This window comes from Aotus nancymaae, unplaced genomic scaffold (assembly GCF_030222135.1).
Source record: "Aotus nancymaae isolate 86718 unplaced genomic scaffold, 86718_ANA_hifiasm-v0.15.2.pri h1tg000006l, whole genome shotgun sequence".
Classification (NCBI taxonomy): domain Eukaryota; kingdom Metazoa; phylum Chordata; class Mammalia; order Primates; family Aotidae; genus Aotus; species Aotus nancymaae.
Window position 1 is genome coordinate 96601323 of NW_026988417.1, and position 19465 is coordinate 96620787.

General features: G+C 44.9%; 1 long non-coding RNA gene across 1 annotated transcript; it reads left to right on the forward strand.

Annotated features, from left to right (window-relative positions):
• The first annotated feature begins 202 nt into the window (after window positions 1-202).
• On the forward strand, window positions 203-11430 carry LOC135270069 (uncharacterized). The gene is made up of 4 exons (XR_010338290.1): window positions 203-357; window positions 5744-5937; window positions 6249-6278; window positions 10273-11430. It is a non-coding gene; the product is annotated as an uncharacterized LOC135270069 (long non-coding RNA).
• Window positions 11431-19465: the final 8035 nt, after the last annotated feature.

Below are 19465 nucleotides of genomic sequence, written 5' to 3' on the forward strand. Positions count from 1 at the left end.
GTCACTGTCAATCAGGGTTGAGAGGTGACAGAGAAGTGGGCAGGCAGCTTGAGGCCCCATGCTGGTGTTGGCCTGGGCACCTGTTGGGTCAACACACTAACTGCACCCTGGAGTTCCTGGAAGCTGCCCACTGCTCAGCCAGGTCTGCTTGTGGATGGAGCCTCGTGCCAGCTACATCTGGCAAGGAAGCCATGGCTTGGCTAGTGAGCAATGCAATTCTGGGAAAGGTCAGGCTCTCTGTGTTCTTTCCTCTCTTGAAAAGCATGGGTGCCATTGGGTCCCTTGAGGTCACTATGTTGCACCTGCTTTTTATCTGTCTGGGCAAGGGCTGCCCAAGCCATACCTTATGACACTGAGGTAAGAGCGGGAGGTTGGGGAGTGTGCGGGCTGGGGTGTGTGCTGAGGCCTGCATGCTGGATTCCTCCTTGTGTGTCTCACTGCTTACAGGATTTTTTTTTTTTTTGAGACAAAGTCTCACTGTGTCACCCAGGCTGGAGTGCAGTGGTGTGATCATAGCTCACTGCAGCCTCAGCCTCCTGACCTCGAGCAGTCCTCCTGCCTCAGTCTCCTAAAGTTCTGGGATTATACAGGCACACCACCACATCTGGCCTGCACATTTTACAGGATGTTCTCGGAAACCAGTCTGTCTTCCAGGTGCTTGAGACGAGAAATAGACTTTTTCTCCTTTAAGAATTAATTGTTTCTCCCCTTGGGCTGTTTGTTCAAACTCACGCAGGAGCAGGAACATTGCTTTCTATTTCCAAAGAAAGGACATGATGATGCCAGTGATATGACGTCAAGAATACAGTGTCTCGGGCTGCGATGCTGAAGGCAGCATTCAGGCCGCAGTGATCTGGGTGACAGACGTGGCTGTGGGGAGACCCAGGCCTCCCTTCTTGTACGATGGGATTCGGTCTTTCCTCTGCCTCGTTGCTCTTCTTGTCTTGTTTCATTTTTGCTTTTGTTTGTTTGGGTAGGAAAAAGGTAGGTTGGGTGAAGAGCAGGATATTTAGTTTTTATCAAGCATCACCTGATTCAAAATGTAACCACTGAAAAGAAGCAATCGTTTTTGGCCTGCGTCTCTGAGGATAAGACAGTGCGTGGGCGACGGATGCCGCCCAGGTGGGAGCTGTTCACAAGTAACCCAGCTGCTTCCTGAGGCTCTGGTCATCCTGCTGCCCTCCGCTGCTCCCATGGAGGCCACCTGTCCCTCTAACACAGCTGCTCACCTAGTCCAGCCACCTGGCCTTCCAGGTACGGGCTGGGGTGTGGGCTGAGGCCTGTGTGCTGGATTAGTCCTTGTGTGTCTCACTGCTAACAGATTTTTTTTTTTTTTTTTTTTTTTTTGGCTACAGGGTCTCACTGTGTCACCCAGGCTGGAGTGCAGTGGTGTGATCATAGCTCACTGCAGCCTGGGACTCCTGACCTCAAGCAGTCCTCCTGCCTCAGCCTCCCAATGTGCTGGGATTATAGGCACACACCCAGCTGCTTCCTACAGCTCTGGTCATCCTGCTGCCCTCAGCTCTCCCACACCACTGCCAGGGATCTCCCAGCCCATATAAAAACTCCACTGCCTTCCAGGGATCTCCCAGCCCATATAAAAACTCCACTGCCTTCCAGGGATCTCCCAGCCCATATAAAAACTCCCACTGGATTCCAGGGATCTCCAGCCCATATAAAAACTCCCACTGCCTTCCAGGGATCTCCAGCCCATATAAAAACTCCACTGGCTTCCAGGGATCTCCCAGCCCATATAAAAACTCCACTGGCTTCCAGGGAACTCCCAGCCCATATAAAAACTCCCACTGCCTTCCAGGGATCTCCAGCCCATATAAAAACTCCCAATGGCTTCCAGGGATCTCCCAGCCCATATAAAAACTCCCACTGCCTTCCAGGGATCTCCAGCCCATATAAAAACTCCACTGGCTTCCAGGGATCTCCAGCCCATATAAAAACTCCCACTGGCTTCCAGGGATCTCCCAGCCCATATAAAAACTCCCACTGCCTTCCAGGGATCTCCCAGCCCATATAAAAACTCCCACTGCCTTCCAGGGATCTCCAGCCCATATAAAAACTCCCACTGCCTTCCAGGGATCTCCAGCCCATGTAAAAACTCCACTGGCTTCCAGGGATCTCCAGCCCAAATAAAAACTCCCACTGGCTTCCAGGGATCTCCAGCCCATATAAAAACTCCCACTGCCTTCCAGGGATCTCCCAGCCCATATAAAAACTCCCACTGCCTTCCAGGGATATCCAGCCCATATAAAAACTCCACTGGCTTCCAGGGTTCTCCAGCCCATATAAAAACTCCCACTGGCGAGAGAGATCCAAGATGGCTGATGATTAGCAGCTTGGGCACGTACCTCCCAGTGAAAGCGCAAAGAACGAGAGGACGCCACACTTTCAGACGAATATTAGTTACTCACGGACCAGGAGATTCCCAGTGGAGGAGCTCCACGGGTCGCCAGGGCGACTCTTGTGGCCGGCGTGGCAGTTTTGCTGGTGCCTTAGCACAGCAGTTCTAGGTGCAGAGTCCGGAGATTCCCGGGCAGAAAAGCACCATCAATCTTAACACCGCTGTTTTGGCCGGCTCAGTGGATTGCTCAGATTTCGGTGCAGGGAATCAACAAGTTGGACGTCAGAGACCCAGTTAGAAAGTCGGTAATTATAAAGACGACAGATGGACAAATATATAACGAAGGGAAGAAACCAGCGTAAAAAGGTAGAGAATACTCAAAATCAGAATGCCTCTCCCTCTACAGGGGATTGCAATTCCTCATCAGTAACGGAACAAGGCTTAATAGATTACACGTGTGTTCCAATAACAGAAGCAGGTTTCAAAACGTGGATGATAAGAAACTTCTGTGAATTAAAAGAACTTGTTCTAACCCAATGCAAAGAAACTAAGAACCTTGAAAAAAGGTTTGATGAAATGTTAACGAGAATGGACAATTTAGAGAAGAATATAAGTGAATTGATGGAGCTGAAAAACACAACACGAGAACTTCGCGAAGCATGCACAAGTTTAAACAGTCGAATTGATCAAGCAGAAGGAAGGATATCAGAAGTCGAGGACCAGCTCAGTGAAATGAAACGAGAAGACAAGAATGCAGAAAAAAGGATGAAAAGGAATGAGCAAAGTCTCCAGGAAATATGGGACTATGTGAAAAGACCTAATTTATGTTTGATAGGTGTACCTGAATGTGATGAAGAGAATGAATCCAAGTTGGAAAATACTCTTCAGGATATCATTCAGGAAAATTTTCCCAACCTGGCAAGGCAGGGTAATATTCAACTCCAGGTAATACAGAGAACACCACAAAGATATTCTTCAAGAAGACCAACCCCAAGGCACATAATCGCCAGATTTATTAGGGTTGAAATGAAGGAGAAAATACTAAGGGCAGCCAGAGAGAAAGGTCAGGTTACCCATAAAGGGAAACCTATCAGACTTACAGCAGATCTCTCAGCAGAAACCCTACAAGCCAGAAAAGAGTGGGGACCAATATTTAACATCCTTAAAGAAAAGAACTTTCAACCCAGAATTTCCTATCCAGCCAAACTAAGCTTTATGAGCGAAGGAAAAATTAAATCTTTTGCGAACAAACAAGTACTTAGAGAGTTCACTACCACCAGGCCTGCTTTACAAGAGCTTCTGAAAGGAGCACTATACATATAAAGGAACAACCAATATCAGCCTTTCCAAAAATATATCAAAAAGCAAAGAACTTTAACACAATAAAAAATTTACATCAACTAATGGGCAAAACAGCCAGCTAGCATCAAACGCCGGTATTAAACTTATATATATTTTAATTGGATAAAAAGCCAAAACCCATCGGTATGCTGTATCCGGGCCCATCTTACATGCAACAATACACAAAGACTCAGAGAGAAGGAGGAAGATTTACCAATCAAACAGAGAGTAAAAATAAACTAATAAACAAAAAGCAGGAGATGCAATTCTCACCTCTGATAAAGTAGACTTTAAAGTAACAAAGATCAAAAGAGGCCAGGAATGACATTACATAATGGCAAAAGGATCAATGCAACAAGAAGAGCTAACGATTCTATAGATCAACGAGATAGAAAATTAACAAGGATATTCAGAACTTGAACTCAGACCCGGAACAAGTAAACTTAATAAACATTTATAGAACTCTCCACTTCAAATACACAAAACATACATTACCACCTCACACCTATTCCAAAGGTGACTATATAATTGGAAGTAAATCACTCCTCAGTAATCGCATAGCATTTCATAGGTTTAAATTAAATATTGGTTGGCTGTTTGTTTGTTATCTTCTTCCCTTATTCCTTCCTGACTACATCATTAAGTATAATTATCAGTATAAAAGAGGTTTTCAATACCCATTACTAAATTGCATTCTAGCCTGGGCAAGAAAGCAATATTCCCATTCTCTCTCCCTCTTTCTTTTCTTTCTCCCTCCTCCCCATTCTCTCTCTCTCTTTCTCTTCCTTTTTCCTCCTTCCTATTCTCTCTCTCTCTTTCGCTTTAAAAAAAAAAAAAAAAAAAAAAAACTCCCACTGGCTTCCAGGGATCTCCAGCCCATATAAAAACTCCCACTGCCTTCCAGGGATCTCCCAGACCATATAAAAACTCCCACTGGCTTCCAGGGATCTCCAGCCCATATAAAAACTCCCACTGGTTTCCAGGGATCTCCAGCCCATATAAAAACTCCCACTGGCTTCCAGGGATCTCCAGGCCATATAAAAACTCCCACTGGCTTCCAGGGATCTCCAGGCCATATAAAAACTCCACTGGCTTCCAGGGATCTCCAGCCCATATAAAAACTCCCACTGGCTTCTAGGAATCTCCAGCCCATATAAAAACTCCCACCAGCTTCCAGGGATCTCCAGCCCATATAAAAACTCCCACTGCCTTCCAGGGATCTCCAGCCCATATAAAAACTCCTCACTCCTCTGCTGTCGCCCTTTTAGCAGGCTCCTTATACCACTGCCTCCACCTCCAGTCAAATCACTCTAATTCTTTACAAGTATCCTCCCTCCTGTAGTGCTGGGCTCCACCATGGGGGTGAGTCAGGGCACATCACGCACAGCTTTCCAGAGACCCAGAGCCCAGGGCCCGTCCTGCTGCTAGCGTGGCTCCTTTGGCCTTCTTCCTTCCTCACCTGTGGGGAGTCAGACATTCGCAAACTTTGTGCCCGTGTCCCTGCGTCCATCAGGGCCTGCCAAGCCCGTAAGACATATCCGTATGTTTCACAATCCAAGCTTTCGACAGGATTCCAGGTTTTCCCCATGGCGTTTTTGGCAAATGAGGGGTGTGGCTCAACAGCTGCTCCAACGTCCCTTACCTCCCCGACACAGGACCGTCTCTGTCTCCACATTCCAGCATGTCTGGGTCTCAGCTTTGACACAATCAGACTCTGTTGCTGAAATTTCTATGTTTATGTGACAAAAGAAACTGTCCCCCTCCTACCCACCTGTTGTAAGAAAGGGCTCCAAAGTCTTGAAACCACACGCTGGGGAAGGGAAAGTTGACTTTAAAGGGGAATGAGGTCCTTCTGTGATTCCAGCAGCCTCAGGAGGAGAACATCAAAGGCCAAAGGCTCCTCTGCCCAGGGCTGGGGATCTGCTGACTTCAAGATCAGAACAGGTGCCTGGCTAGTGGAGGAATTCCCCAGTGTGGATTTAAACTCCAGTGCCTCCAGAAAACATCACCAACGTCTGTCTTTAGGAGATGTGTTTGTTTTAGTAGATCAGGTAGTGAAAAACCCAGCTGGCGGGCAGCCCTCCTGGCAGATGGTGAAAAGGAAACCCCGACTAAGCGATGCCGCCCACCCTGGTCCCCAGAGAGCTGTGTTGCTTCCTCCTGCCGAGGCCTTTGGATCAAGTCACAGCAACCATCCCTGGGCACCTGGCCGAAGCCGGAAACTCAGGAAAAGAATTAAGGCCCTGAGGCTGGGCACAGTGGCTCACGCCTGTAATCCCAGAACTTTGGGAGGCCAAGGCGGATGGATTGCCTGAGCTCAGGAGTTCAAGACTGGTCTGGCCAACACAGTGTAACCCTGTCTCTACTAAAATATGAAAAATTGGCCTGGCGTGGTGGCGGGCGCCTGTAATCCCAACTACTTGGGAAGCTGAGGCAGGAGAATCACTTGAACCCAGGAGGTGGAGGTTGTGGAGAGCTGAGATTGTTCCATTGCATTCCAGCCTGGGTGACAGAGTGAGACTCTGTCTCCAAAAAAAAAAAAAGAACTGAGGCCCTGGAAGGGAAGAAGAAGAACCCACGAGTGAGCTTGCCCCACGAGAAGGGGTGGAGTTTTCAGAGGATGGGGGTGAACTTATGAACAGAGACGCCTGAGGAAATGGAGGCTGTGCTGGAATGGGGGAGGCTGGATGAAAATCAAAGAATGAGAAGGCCAGGTTCAGAAGGGTGGGAAGAGTCTCTGGGTGTCCCCCACAAGCAGAATGAGTCATCCGGAACCACGAGGAGGACCAAGCCTTTGGGCAGAAGGAAACTTAGTATTTACCCTCCTGGCTGTAATTCTGCCTTATTTTGGCTTTCTGAAAATTGTGGTAAGATGTACATGAGAGTTACCATTTTAACCATTTTCAAGTGTACTATCCAGTGGCAGTGAGCACATTCACGGTGTTGTGTAACCATCACCCGCCCCATCGATCTCCAGAAGCTTTTCATCATTCTGAACACAAACTCTGTACCCATTAAGCAATAATTAATTCCCCTTTCCCCCAAAACTACGCAGCCCCTGGCAACCTCTGCTCAACTTTCTGTCTCTTTGAATTTGACTACTCTAGGAATCTCAGATAAATGGAATCATATAATGCATTTCCTTTTGTATGTGATTTATTTCACTTAGCATGTTTTCAAGGCTCATTCATGGTGTAGATCATATACAAATGGCATTCCTTTCGAAGGTTGAATAGCATTCCGTTATATGTAGATGCTACCTAACAGAGAGTGGGCTCACTGCCATACATGCATAGAAACCCATGCCGGCACCAGCTTTTTTTTTTTTTTTTTTTGGAGTCAGGGTCTTGCTCTGTTGCTCAGGCTGGAATGTGGTGGCACGATCTCAGCTCACAGCAACCTCCACCTCCCAGGGTTTAAGCGATTCATTCTTGTGCCTCAGCCTTCCGAGTAACTGGAACTACAGGGGCACACCATCATGCCTGGGAATTTTTATATTTTTAGTAGAGACAGGGTTTCGCCACGTTAGCCAGGCTGGTCTCAAACTCCTGATCTAAGGTGATCCACCCGCTTCAGCCTCCCAAAGTGCTGGGATTACAGGCATGAGCCACCGTGCCTGGCCTGATTTACAATATTTGAAATCAAATCCATCCTCAGTGTTTCCCCAAGGGGATCAGAGCAGGGCACCCAGGAATATGCTTTCTTTAGGTGTGCTGCAGAAGCTTAGCTACCGACACGACGCTGTCTCCTGTTGCACGTAAAACTGGAAACAACTGAAACGGTTGACAACATGAGATGGCTGGGGAATCTTCATCCATTCATATGAGCTTTTTTTTTTTTTTTTTTTTTTGAGATAGAGTTTCGCTCTGTCGTCCAGGCTGGAGTGCAGTGGTGCGAACTCGGCTCACCACAACCTCTGCCTCCCAGGTTCAAGCTATTCTCCTGCCTCAGCCTCCTGAGTAGCTAGGACTACAGGCGTGCGCCACCACACCTGGCTTATGGTAGCTTTTACCAATAATGTTCTTCAAGATTTTTCAGTGAGATGGGCAAAATCTCATGATATCATATTGAATACAAAAAAAACCAGATGACAAAAGATATACATAATGTCATATATTTGTAATACATTCTCCTGCACCTATGTGTGTGTGTGTGTGTGTGTGTGTGTATATATATATATGCAGGAAATTGTAGTGCATTGTCACGAGATATATGTATATATATAAAAGCAGGAAAGAGATGTGTTAAGTATAGTTTGTCTCTGGGAGATGGGGTGAGGAATAGTTTTTGTCTTTTCTAAATTTTTCATGATTTTTTTTACAGTAAGCATACATTATTGGCATAATCAGAGGAAAGCAGTATACATGTGAGAACTGAATATAACAGGGAGGTATGCATGCGTACATCCAGCACCATTCTGTCTGGCCAGAGATGTCGTGTCATCTCCTTACATTCATCTCTGGGTGGTCACTCATGTCAGGACCATGAGGATCCCATGAAAGAGCCAAAAAGAATCCTCAGAAAATATCTGCTCCCTAATTGTCTGTTACCATATTAGCAAGAGTGGCTGTGCAGACACTTTCAGGGAAAAACTTCCCTATTATGACATTATTTTTAAAAACAGGCTTTTCTGGCCCGGTGCAGTGGCTCATGCCTGTAATTTCAGCACTTTGGGAGGCTGAGGAGGGCAGATCACGAGGTCAGGAGATCAAGACCATCCGGGCCAACATGATGAAACCCCATCTCTACTAAAATACAAAAAAATTAGTCGGGTGTGGTGGCACACACCTGTAGTCCCAGCTACTCAGGAGGCTGAGGCAGGGGAATGGCTTGAACCTGGGCGGTAGAGGATGCCGTGAGCCGAGATCGTGCCACTGCACTACTTGCCTGGTGACAGAGCAAGACTCCGTCTCAAAAAAAACAAAAAAAAAACCCAGGCTTTTCGGTGCTTAATCTGTTTTGTAAATGATCTTCTCTCTGCCCCTTCCCATCCCACAAAAAAAGAAGACTTTTTTTTGTGTGTGTTAATGGTAATTCTGTTGGTTAGGCTGGGTCCTATTGCCTGGCCGCAAAAGGCAACCTATTTAAGACCTCCATCCCTTGTGGTTCCATAGCCTGGGGATGCATAGGAGGGCAGTCAACACGCAGTCCAGGAAGGGAATCTCATGTTCCCACTCAGGTACTGGTTCATTTGGATTAAAAAACATCATGGGAGGCTGGGCGCGGTGGCTCACACCTGTAATCCCAGCACTTTGGAAGGCCGAGGCGGGTGGATCACAAGGTCAGGAGTTCAAGACCAGTCTTGCCAATATGGTGAAATCCCATCTCTACTAAAAATATAAAAAATTAGCCAGGTGTGGTGGCGAGTGCCTGTTGTCCCAGTTACTTGGAAGGCTGAGGCAGGGGAATCGCTTGAACCAGGGGAGTGGAGGTTGCAGTGAGCTGAGATCATGCCGCTGCACTCCAGCCTGGGTGACAGAGCGAGACTCTGTCTCAAAACAAACAACAACGACAACAACAACAAAACATCATGAGCAGACAGGCTGGCAAAGTTGCTGTGTTCTCTTTGGATTCAATAGCCATATAGTTTATTTTTATGTATTTACTTACACATATTGTACTTCATTAGAACAGGCTTCAAGATGGTATACTAGCATTTGTTTGCTTTTATTTGTTACATTTACAAATATTGGCTTATCAAATTTTATACTGTAGTAAGATATTAAAAATAAATCAGAAGAAAAGAAAAAGAAAAGTAGAAGAAAAGGAGGCCAGGGGAAATTAGTGCATAGAACACCTGCCGTAAGGCCCTGCAGATGACCAAGGTTGGATGGGAAACTCAGCTGGGAGCTTCCTAGTGGTTAATGAGGATCCCAGACAGAGGGTCACCTTAGAGCTGATTCAGTGAGGAGAGAACCATGAAGCAAGCACCTTGATGGACTCTAACCATCTCAGAGCACAGTCAACCAATCATCAAAAACCCACCCAGAGTCCAACAACAGCCATGTGCAGACACAATCGCCTGGGGTAGCCGGAGAGGACAAAGACATGTTCCAGCTGCCAGCTTCACTGCTGCTATCTTCCGAGAAAGCTGGGAGTCAATGCTAGGAACTCAGCAGTGCCCAGAGAACAGCAAACTGGGGCTGGGTCTTAAAAAGCCCTTGCCCAATAAAGTCTAAATGAGTTTTGGTTTTATCCTAAAATGTTGGTAAAATTCCTTAGCCTCGCATGCAAGGCCACCACAAGCCAATGCCAGCGAACATCTCTAGCCTTGGTTCCATTTCTCCACATCACCCGTCATTCCAGTAGAACGCTGGCCTTAGGCTCCCCGTGCCTGCTCTGTGGCATGCCTTCCTTCTCTTTGCACAACTCTTTCCTTTAACCTACAATCATCTTGAGAATGATTTCCTTTCACCCACAATAATCTCCAGATGGGGTCCTCTGGGGCCCAAGGGAAGCCCTACCTAGAAGAGAAAGTTAGGGCATTCACAAGGATCTCTTTCACTGATAAGAAAACCAAAGTCCTTTGTGGGGTAACTAATTAGTTTCTCTTCTATTTCTGTTTTCTCTTCCAGGAGGACAGCACATTATACTCTCACCTCCTGCAGTTAAGTGTGGCCATATGACTGAATTCTGGCCAACAGAATGTGAAAGAAAAGAAAGAAGATGATTCACCTCCCAAAGAAGGTGATTCCCCACTGCTGTGTCCCTTCTGTCAACTTGAATGAAAAAAACACAATGGGGATGGAAACCACGTGTTGAAGATGGGAGGACTAAAAGATGGAAAGAGACTGGAGCCCTGAGTCACTACCTGGAGGAAAACCACCCAACCATCAGGAATTTTTATTACACATTTGGGAGTTTTGGGGTTACAGCAGCTACTTTAACTAAAACATCCCAAGACAAGAGCTACTATTACACAAATTTGTTAAGTTACCTTTTTGTATGTTTGGATCCTCTCTCTTCGATTAGACTGCAAGTTCTTTTGAAACACATCTATTTAAAATTCTTATATCCCCAGAGAGCCTAGCAAAGAGTATGCACAGAGTGAGCCTTCAGTAAATGCTGAGTAAATAAACTCCTAATGAATGAAACTGGGTCTCTGAAGTTTGTTCTGAACAGCACTTAGCATAGGCTTTTGTGCTGTTGGTCACTTTTCATAAAGATTCTTGCTATTAAGGAAATTGGAATCCATTGTACTCACAGAGAGCAGAATTCCAGGAGAAACAAATAGAAGAGATATGTCCAAAAATCCATTTAAAATTTCACTGAGAGATATTTATCCCTTTAATCCTGGAAGTTGTTGCATGTAATGGAAGGTTCAGTAGAATGAAAAAAGGACTGTGAGCTGGAAAGAGACTTGGGGTCTCTTGGCCGACTCTGCCACAAATTGTGTTACCTTCAATTTCTGTGTCTGTAAAATGAAGTCAGTGGTCTCCAAAATGAAATCTTGACTAATGACAAATCAGCTAGCATTTGATTATATGTTGATAGGTTCCCCATGTGATTTTGATGCACAAATCAGATTTGGAAACCACTAGGCTATGTGATCTTATCCTATGAGTCTATCATTTTCAACATGGAAACATAAATTTGTTTTGCTGACCGAAGGCTGTGTAACTTAGAACTGGAAAGAGACACAGAATTGAATAACCCATCTCTATGGGGTAAAAAAATGAAACACATTTAGTTAGTCCAAAGATAAAATGGAAAAATAAATATGTTTTAAGATGATTTGTTAGAGAAAATATTTTCTTTGACAGGATATTAGAGAATTTGTCAAGGGTTATTAAACAGGAGAGTCAAAGGTTCCATTGCAGGAACTTAATAAATATTTGTTTATTAGCTGATTAATGTGCTAATCCAGGCAAAGGAGGAATTCTATCTTTGTTTTAAAGTCAGGATTTCTAATTGCCCTTTCAGGATAAAAATATGCTCTGTGTTCAGCTAAGCAACCTAAACTGTCTATTCCATTATTCAAACACACACCAAAAAGGATTTAATGTATCCTCTGGCAACCAAAGATAAAACTCCCAGGTCAAGCTTCTTTCAGGCAGGTATTAATGGTTACTTTTAGTTATCAAAAAATATTGCATAATTCATGTGCTGTGCTTGACAAAGTAGATCTAAACTCTGGGGCCCTCAGGAATTTCAGGCAGAATTTCTGACTCTTTGAGGGTGTCTTCGTTCCCCACGCTGGGTGCTTATCATGCCTCTGAGTGAAGCCCAAAGGATAATGATGGCAGGGCTTTTCAAAAAAGAAGTGATCCAAGGTCCTTTTAAAGTGCAACATCAGAACTATTGATTCTGAAGTTGAGCAATTTCCAGTGGTACCAAAGAATTGGTATATTATAGTAATTAGAATATGTCTTCTATTCAGCACATTCCAAATCCCTCTCTATTCAAACATGCTCTACATGTATTTTTATTCAATATATTCAAAATGTTCCTTCTTCAAAAAGTGCTTCCCCCATTAGCCAGCTCCCTGCAAGTCAGTTGTTCCCACCTTTATTCCACTGATACAGAGGTCATGTGAATGCTGTTTGCTTTGTTAAGATGCTGTCATTTGAACCACACACTCACATTTCATGCAAATTTGAATTATGCAAATTTTAAATAATGCTATGTAAAATAGCAATAAAATACTGCTGGAGATTGCTCAATTTCAGAATGGGCAACATTTGAAATAGTACAAATTCCTCCAAATTTGCATGATTTATCTAGAATGACGTAACAAATCCAGAGCACAGCCAGTGAAATTTACACCATGTTTAGACCTGGTCTGGTGGCTACACCACATTTACAGTAAACAGAAACCTCCACAGGGAAACCACCACAGGCATTGGCCTGTATGACGAGGAGCTGTACCGTGAATCAAAGCAGATGTTTTCCTGAGTGATTTTTGTGACTATAATGCTGTTTTTTTTTAATTCATTGCGTTAATAATTTAACATCTTTTCTATCCTATGAAATATCATGTAAGCTATTATAAAATAGTGGCACTGAAAATATGCTGTAAATTATACTTCATTCAGTTTCCACAGGGGAATGGTTCCAGATCCCCGGCACCTCCCACCCCAGGATGCCAAAATCTGCAGATGTTCAAGTAACTGAAAGACTACAGCCTAGGATTTGCATAGAATCTACTCACATCTTCCTGTACAGGTTTTTTTTTTTTTAAACAGAATCTCGCTTTGTTGCCCAGGCTGGAGTGTGCAGTCTCAGCTCACTGCAACCTCCGCCTCCCAGGTTCAAGGGATTCTCCTGCCTCAGCATCCTGAGTAGCTGGGATTGCAGGCACCCAACACCACATCCAGCTATTTTTTTTTTTTTTTTTTTTTTTTTTTAAGTAGAGATGGGTTTCACCATGTTAGCCGGACTGGTCTTGAACTTCTGACCTCAAGTGATCCACCCACCTTGGCCTCCCAAAGTGTTGCAGTTATAGGCATGAGCTACTGCACCTGGCCCCTTCCTATGTACTTTAAATCACCTCTAAATTAATATAATACCTAATTCAATATAAATCCTATGTAAATAGCTGTTATACTGTTTGGTTTAGGGAATAATGGCAAGAAAAAGTCTGTACATGTTCAGTACAAACAAAACCATCTTTTTTTTGTTTGCTTTTTGAATACTTTCCATCCAATGGTTAGTTGATTCTGAGAATGTGAAATCACTGGATGCTGAGAGCCAACTGTAGTGTGAAGTGACATTAGATGTGATAGATGAAGAAGGCCTGTCACTGGCCATGATCCACAGTGCCATTAATTTAGGATAAAGACTGCAAAATAAAAGAGATTGTGCTAGGACTTTCTTTGAAGCATCTTTAAAGCAAATGCGCCATGAATATAGACTTATGCACTCTGAGAACATATTCCCTTTCTGTCTTGTGATTCTCTACAGGAAAATCAGACTTAGATTAGGCACGTTTTGCATGATGCTGTTCTTCAGGAGTACAGTTACCTTTAAACTATTTTCATGTGAATATAGTGCACGTGCTTCCTAGATTGTAATCTCCTCAGAAGGAAGCAGAAACCATCTGTTGTTGTTATATCCTGAACTCCAGTTAGCTAATGACAATAATGGTGACATTGTGACGGTAGTTTACTCTTCGCAAAGTGCTTCTGTCTCAGTTCACCGTTGTGACGACACTGCGAGGTGAGTTTTCTTGGCTTCTACATTTGACAGGCCAGGACCCAGAAGTGTAGAGAGAGTCATTGATTTTTCTGGGGGAATAATGAGCACCCATTCCACAGAGCTGCTTTCCCTTCTCCTGGGCCTGAAGTTCCCCTGGGAGGGTCTTGGCTGGCAGCCTGTGGCAACCAAGCTTCTTTGTTCAGTGTTAGACACACCAGAATTGGACACAGGTCAAGGGTGTGCAAGTGTGTTTAGAGAAAGAGGGCCTTCCTTCTTACCCATCGCATAAATGAGTTTAAAAGAATCCTCAAACCAAGATGCTCTAGTGTGTTTCTAGGTCCATCCTCCACCCCCACTTGCCCTCTTTGGTATACACACTCGTTCTGAGGTTGGGGAAGGATACTTCAGGAGGCCCCGTGACTTGCCCTAGTTCACTCAGACAATTGGTTAGAAGAGCCAGGCCTAGAACTGGTTCTCTGCATCCTCCCATCTTGGGACATGGCTAGCATGCCCTGGTTCCCTGGTTATCCTTCAGGTGGGTGGGCCAGACTGCAGGTCGGAACTCAGAAAAGGCTTCTGGGGGACACACAGAGAGGCCTTTGTCAAGAGCAGTGAAGCCTGAGAAACAGAATGAAATCTCTGGTAGTTGTGGCTGCAGAAAGAGGTGATGGAATTGACTGCTGTTGGAACCCAGGAAAGGAAGCTGGGAGCAGGCGATGTCGTATTGTCGGGGCAGGTGGTGTCTGATTCCCAGGCCACAGGCACTGGGCCCCATTTTTGGGAACAGGCCTCCTGCCCCTGGGAGGGTGGCCAGCACTAAAAAAGTCAGAAGCTCACCCCCACAGGGACTGGAGTGGTTGGCAAGAGACATAAATGGATATACAAGTTTAAGAAATTAGGGCCGGAACCTCATGATTATGTCAAAGATGGGGCTCAGAGGGGAGGGGGCAAGGCAACAGAACAGGGTGTCAGTGTATTGGGCCAACCTCGGTAGGCCCATGGACAGGGTTGGTCCAGAGGTGAGATGCGGGTTGAGCCTGCAGAATTAGATAGTTAAGGCGGTTGGTGCAGGGACAAAGGTGAAGGCTGCTGACCTGGCAGAACTTTGCACTGACTTTCAGCCCAGTGCTCTTTTCTGTTAAATGTTTATCTATTAGAAATTCAGCAAGGCTAAGACTTTTCACCCTCGTACCCTAAAAAAAAAGAAGGGTAAAGAGATATGAGCTTCTGACTTGCTCCTGCCAATTTGAGGAAAGCAGTTGTATTTACCCAGATTCGGCAATCCCATATTGGATAGCTTAAGCAAAGGAAAGTCACAGCCCATGGCCAAGCTCCCAGTTCTTCATAAATACCAGGAAAATGGGCTTCGAAAAAGTGTTACATAAGTCATCCTACTGAAAAGTCAGGTAGGGAGTACAATGTGCAATTCAGTCAGTAAGGCAGTTGCCACTAGACTCGTGGAGGAAAGAGGGAGGTCGAGGCTCATATTGGAGGCAGGATAGAGAGGGGAGGAATGTTAGTCTTGCAGTCAGAAAACCTGGTCGACTCTGCCCTCCCACTGCTCTGGGCAATGTCCTCATCTGTAACCTGGGGAGTACACATCCCAGAGAGGAATAAGGAGTAAATGCAATTGTATCTTTGCAAGTGCATTGAAAGAACTGCAGATAATCATTCTCCTTTAATTTGCATCCACCGTCCCTTTCCTCTTTCTTGGCTATTCAGATATTCTTGGCTGAGTCAAGGAATGAATACCCAGCTTGATTAGGCAGGAGTCAACTGAGGCCGGTGACCAACCTCACTGTCCCTCAGGAGCTTGGTGGCTGGTCCTTCTAGCAATAACTCACCTGTGTTTAATCCCACATTGACCTTCTTAGACAGAGGCTAGCATTCTGCTGACTGTCTAGGCACTGACATGATCATGATCAAGTCATATCCAATGAACTCCTTTTTTTTCTGTAGAAAATACTATGTTATAGAGTTGCACATGATCTTGTTGTAGAAGGGAGGTGAAAAACAGACTGATTAAGAACATAGCTTGCTGATTGAATATTTCTTCAGAGTTAATTAATATCAGTGTGCTAGCCAGAGGGAGATCATCAGGTCTCTGTTCTTGGCCCTGGTCAAAGTGACAACGTCATAAGTAATGCAGATGAAGCAGAGAAAGCATGCTGATCAGATCTGCAAATGTGGGAAGAATGCTTACAACCAAATAACAATTACTAACTAAATAGATGATAAACACAACCAAATAAATGCCCATGAGATACTATTAATAATTTTCCCCCCTGGAGGTGCACTAGAATCAAAGGGGAAACATATTTTTAAAATATTCATGCCTTCTAATTTAGTTTAATTTCCCTAGGAATTAAAAAAAGAAAAGAAGAGAAGAGAGAAACATCACATGACCAGGATCCTTTCCCAGGGATTCTGACTGAGTACAGGGACAATCTATGTGAAAACCATTTTAGAAGGGAGTAAAGGCGAAACAAAAGCAAGATGCAAAGTAGCAGACACTTCATGATACTAAGTATATAAAAATACGCATGCAAAACAAAGACGGTAAGAAAATATAAGAAACTGTTAACTGCGATTAACTCAGGATTAGCAAACAGACTGACAATAAGTGACCTTATTTTCACTGTGTTTTCCACATAAGTCTTCTATAATCATAATGTATTGCTTTTTAATCAAGGGGGAAACGTTGATTTTTAAAATAAGATGTTGGAGTTGACTGACTACTTTGTTGGCTACTAAAAATCTATCAGAATCATAGGCTGCCTGTCCATGAACATGGTAGCTACGTAAGATCACTAATGACACCATGGGCTTTGTGCTGGGCAGAACTCACTGGAGCTGTGTTTGACTCCGTGGGCCACGTATGGACAGGGATATCATCCACCAGGAAATGAAGGGTCTGCAACGTATCATGAGTCAAGAGCAAGAGCCTCGTTTGGAAAAGAGGAGACAGGGGTCTATGGCAACCGTCTCTCTAGATCTGAAGTGCTTTACTAGAGAAGAAGGGGCAGGCATCCCCAAAAGCCATTCATCAGCAAGAACATGCTGGCCCAACCTCAGAAAGAGCCTGAAAGAATGAAATGGTGCAGCAGCGGGGAAGGCTGCCTCCAAATGCATGAGGTTCCCATCATGCAAAGTGTCAGTGCTTGCTCTGAAACTTTATGGATTTAGTAGAAAAAACTTCTGTGTCCTATTTATTCATAAATTTATTGAGATGTTCATTTATTCAATAAATATTTATTGAGAAGATTGTGAGTTGCAAGGAAGTTGGAGTAAGTGCCTTTCAAAAGTTCTTTCTGATCAAATCATGCTTCTGCTTAGTTCAAAGGAAGTGTTGGGGCTCTTATACTGTGTTGACTGAAGAAAAGAAAATCAAGCTTTTAGAGAATTAAAGTTAGTTTTATTCAGAAGTCTGACTCAGGACTACGGACTGAGGACTACAGCCTGGGAGGAGTTTTTCAGAGAGATCAGACTCCTTTCAAGCAGTGTTTTTGTTCATAGTTTATGCAAAATCACATCAAACTTGTTCGGAAGTTACAGTAAAGCAGAAACACAGTAAGGTTTGGATGTAAGGGTGCATCAGATTATAGGCCACAGAGGCATAATCATGAGCCACAGCAGATGTTACCTCATGTCTAGGAAAAGGCAAAGACTAGGGTCACTTACCTTTCCTGGAATACGGTGACTCAGGCAAGACATGTGGGAGCCACGTGCTCTATCCTGCTGCGTCTTCAAAGCATCCCTCCAGAGAGCTGCACATCACCAGAGTCAGGGCTTTGTGAAATTATGCTGGCCAGCAAATTGAGAAAATGCAGCTTCTTACATTTGCTACTCTGTCTTACAACTGTATTTGTTCAACAAAGTTTTATTAGGTGCTAATTACCCAAGGAATAGTTACTAGCAGGCACCGTAAATTTAAGATGCACGGATTCAGGCTAAGGCCTTCGGTTACAGGAAACTCTGAGCCGTCCTGAGAATCCAGGCCAAATTCCAGATGGAGTCATTCTGCTTAACTGATCAGGCCAGGGAGCAAGATGAGCCCAAGCAGGAGGTGAGCAGCCTTGAGAGAGCCACTGAGAGGTGCTAAGGGCAGGAGACAGGGCAAGGGCACTGAGAAAACAAACCAGACAAGACCAGAAAACAGCTGACCCTTAAACTGGAGTGAGTGGAAACAGAGACAATGAAAAGGCTGGGAAAACGGTCAGGTTTTCTCACAGAGCACCCCTCCCCCTCCCTGCCTTCCCACCCTCCCCATTATCTGGCCTGCACTGCAGCCTCGACCCCATACCTCCACTCTGCCACTGCAAAGACCTGATAGTTTATGCAAAATCTGGCATGTCTGGCATTGTTTGAGGGTCAGGATAGAAAGGGCATCTCGGCTGGGCGTGGTGGCTCACACCTGTAATCCCAGCACTTTGGAAGGCTGGGGTGGGTGGATCACAAGGTCAGGAGTTCGAGACCAGCCTGACCAACATGGTGAAACCCTGTCTCTACTAAAAATATAAAAATACAAAAATTAACCTCCCACCAGGCCCCACCTCCAACACTGGGGATCACATTTTAACATGAGACTTGGTGGGGCCAAACAAACCATATCCAAACCATGGCATGCTCCCTCACTCAAAGCCCGTCCTTGCTGCCATCTCTCTCAGAGTGAAAGGCCAACAGCCTTCCAATGTCCTGCAAGGCCCATGGTCTGTGCACCTGCCTCCATGCTGCACCTCCCCAGTCTCCCCTCCTGCTGCCCCCGCCCCACTTGCTCCCTCTGTTCCAGCCATACTAACCGCCTTGCTGGTTTTCAGCTGCTCTGGGCATGTGCCAACCTCAGGACCTTCATGGTTGCTGCTCCTCTGCCTGGAATGCACTTCCCCAGGTACCCCCATGGCTTCCTATGGCTTCCTCCTCCCTCCTCCAGCTCTTTACTTCAATGCCATGTCTTTGATCAGCTCGCCTCTCACCCCCTGGCCTAAAACTGGGTTACCCTTCTCCCTTGGCACTCTTAGCCTTCCTTCCTTGCTTTTTCTTCATCGTATTTACTACAATCTGACTTAAGCACATATTTAATACATGCCGATCTTCTGCAACTAGGATGTAGCTCCGTGAGGATCAGACTTCGTGTCTGCTTTGCTTGTTGATACATCTGGCTCCTAGAACAGTGCCTAACATACAATAAGCATGCAGTCAATCTGCAGCGAATTAGTGCGTGAATGATAGAGAACTCGGTTAAGAAGAACGTTGAAAGTAACTAACAAGAACAACAGTAATGACAATCATACTACTTTTACATTTAAGTTACTATCCGTTCAGTTCTTTCAACTCCACCTGGGTTTAGAAAGACTCCCCTTGGCTGCGTTTCATTATCTATCTTCTCCCTGTCAGGTGGGGGTTTTGCAGATCAGTTATGGGTTACCTTACGTTCACCCCAAAAGATGTGAAGTCCTGGTCCCCAGTACCTCAGAAAGTGACCTTCCTTGGAAATGGGCTCTTTACAGAGGTCATCCAGTTAAAATGAAGTCATTAGGGTGAGCCCTAATCCAATGTGATTGGGGTCCTTATAAAAAGGGGCAATGTGGACACAAGCAGACATGCATAGAGGGAGGCTGAGGTGAAGACACA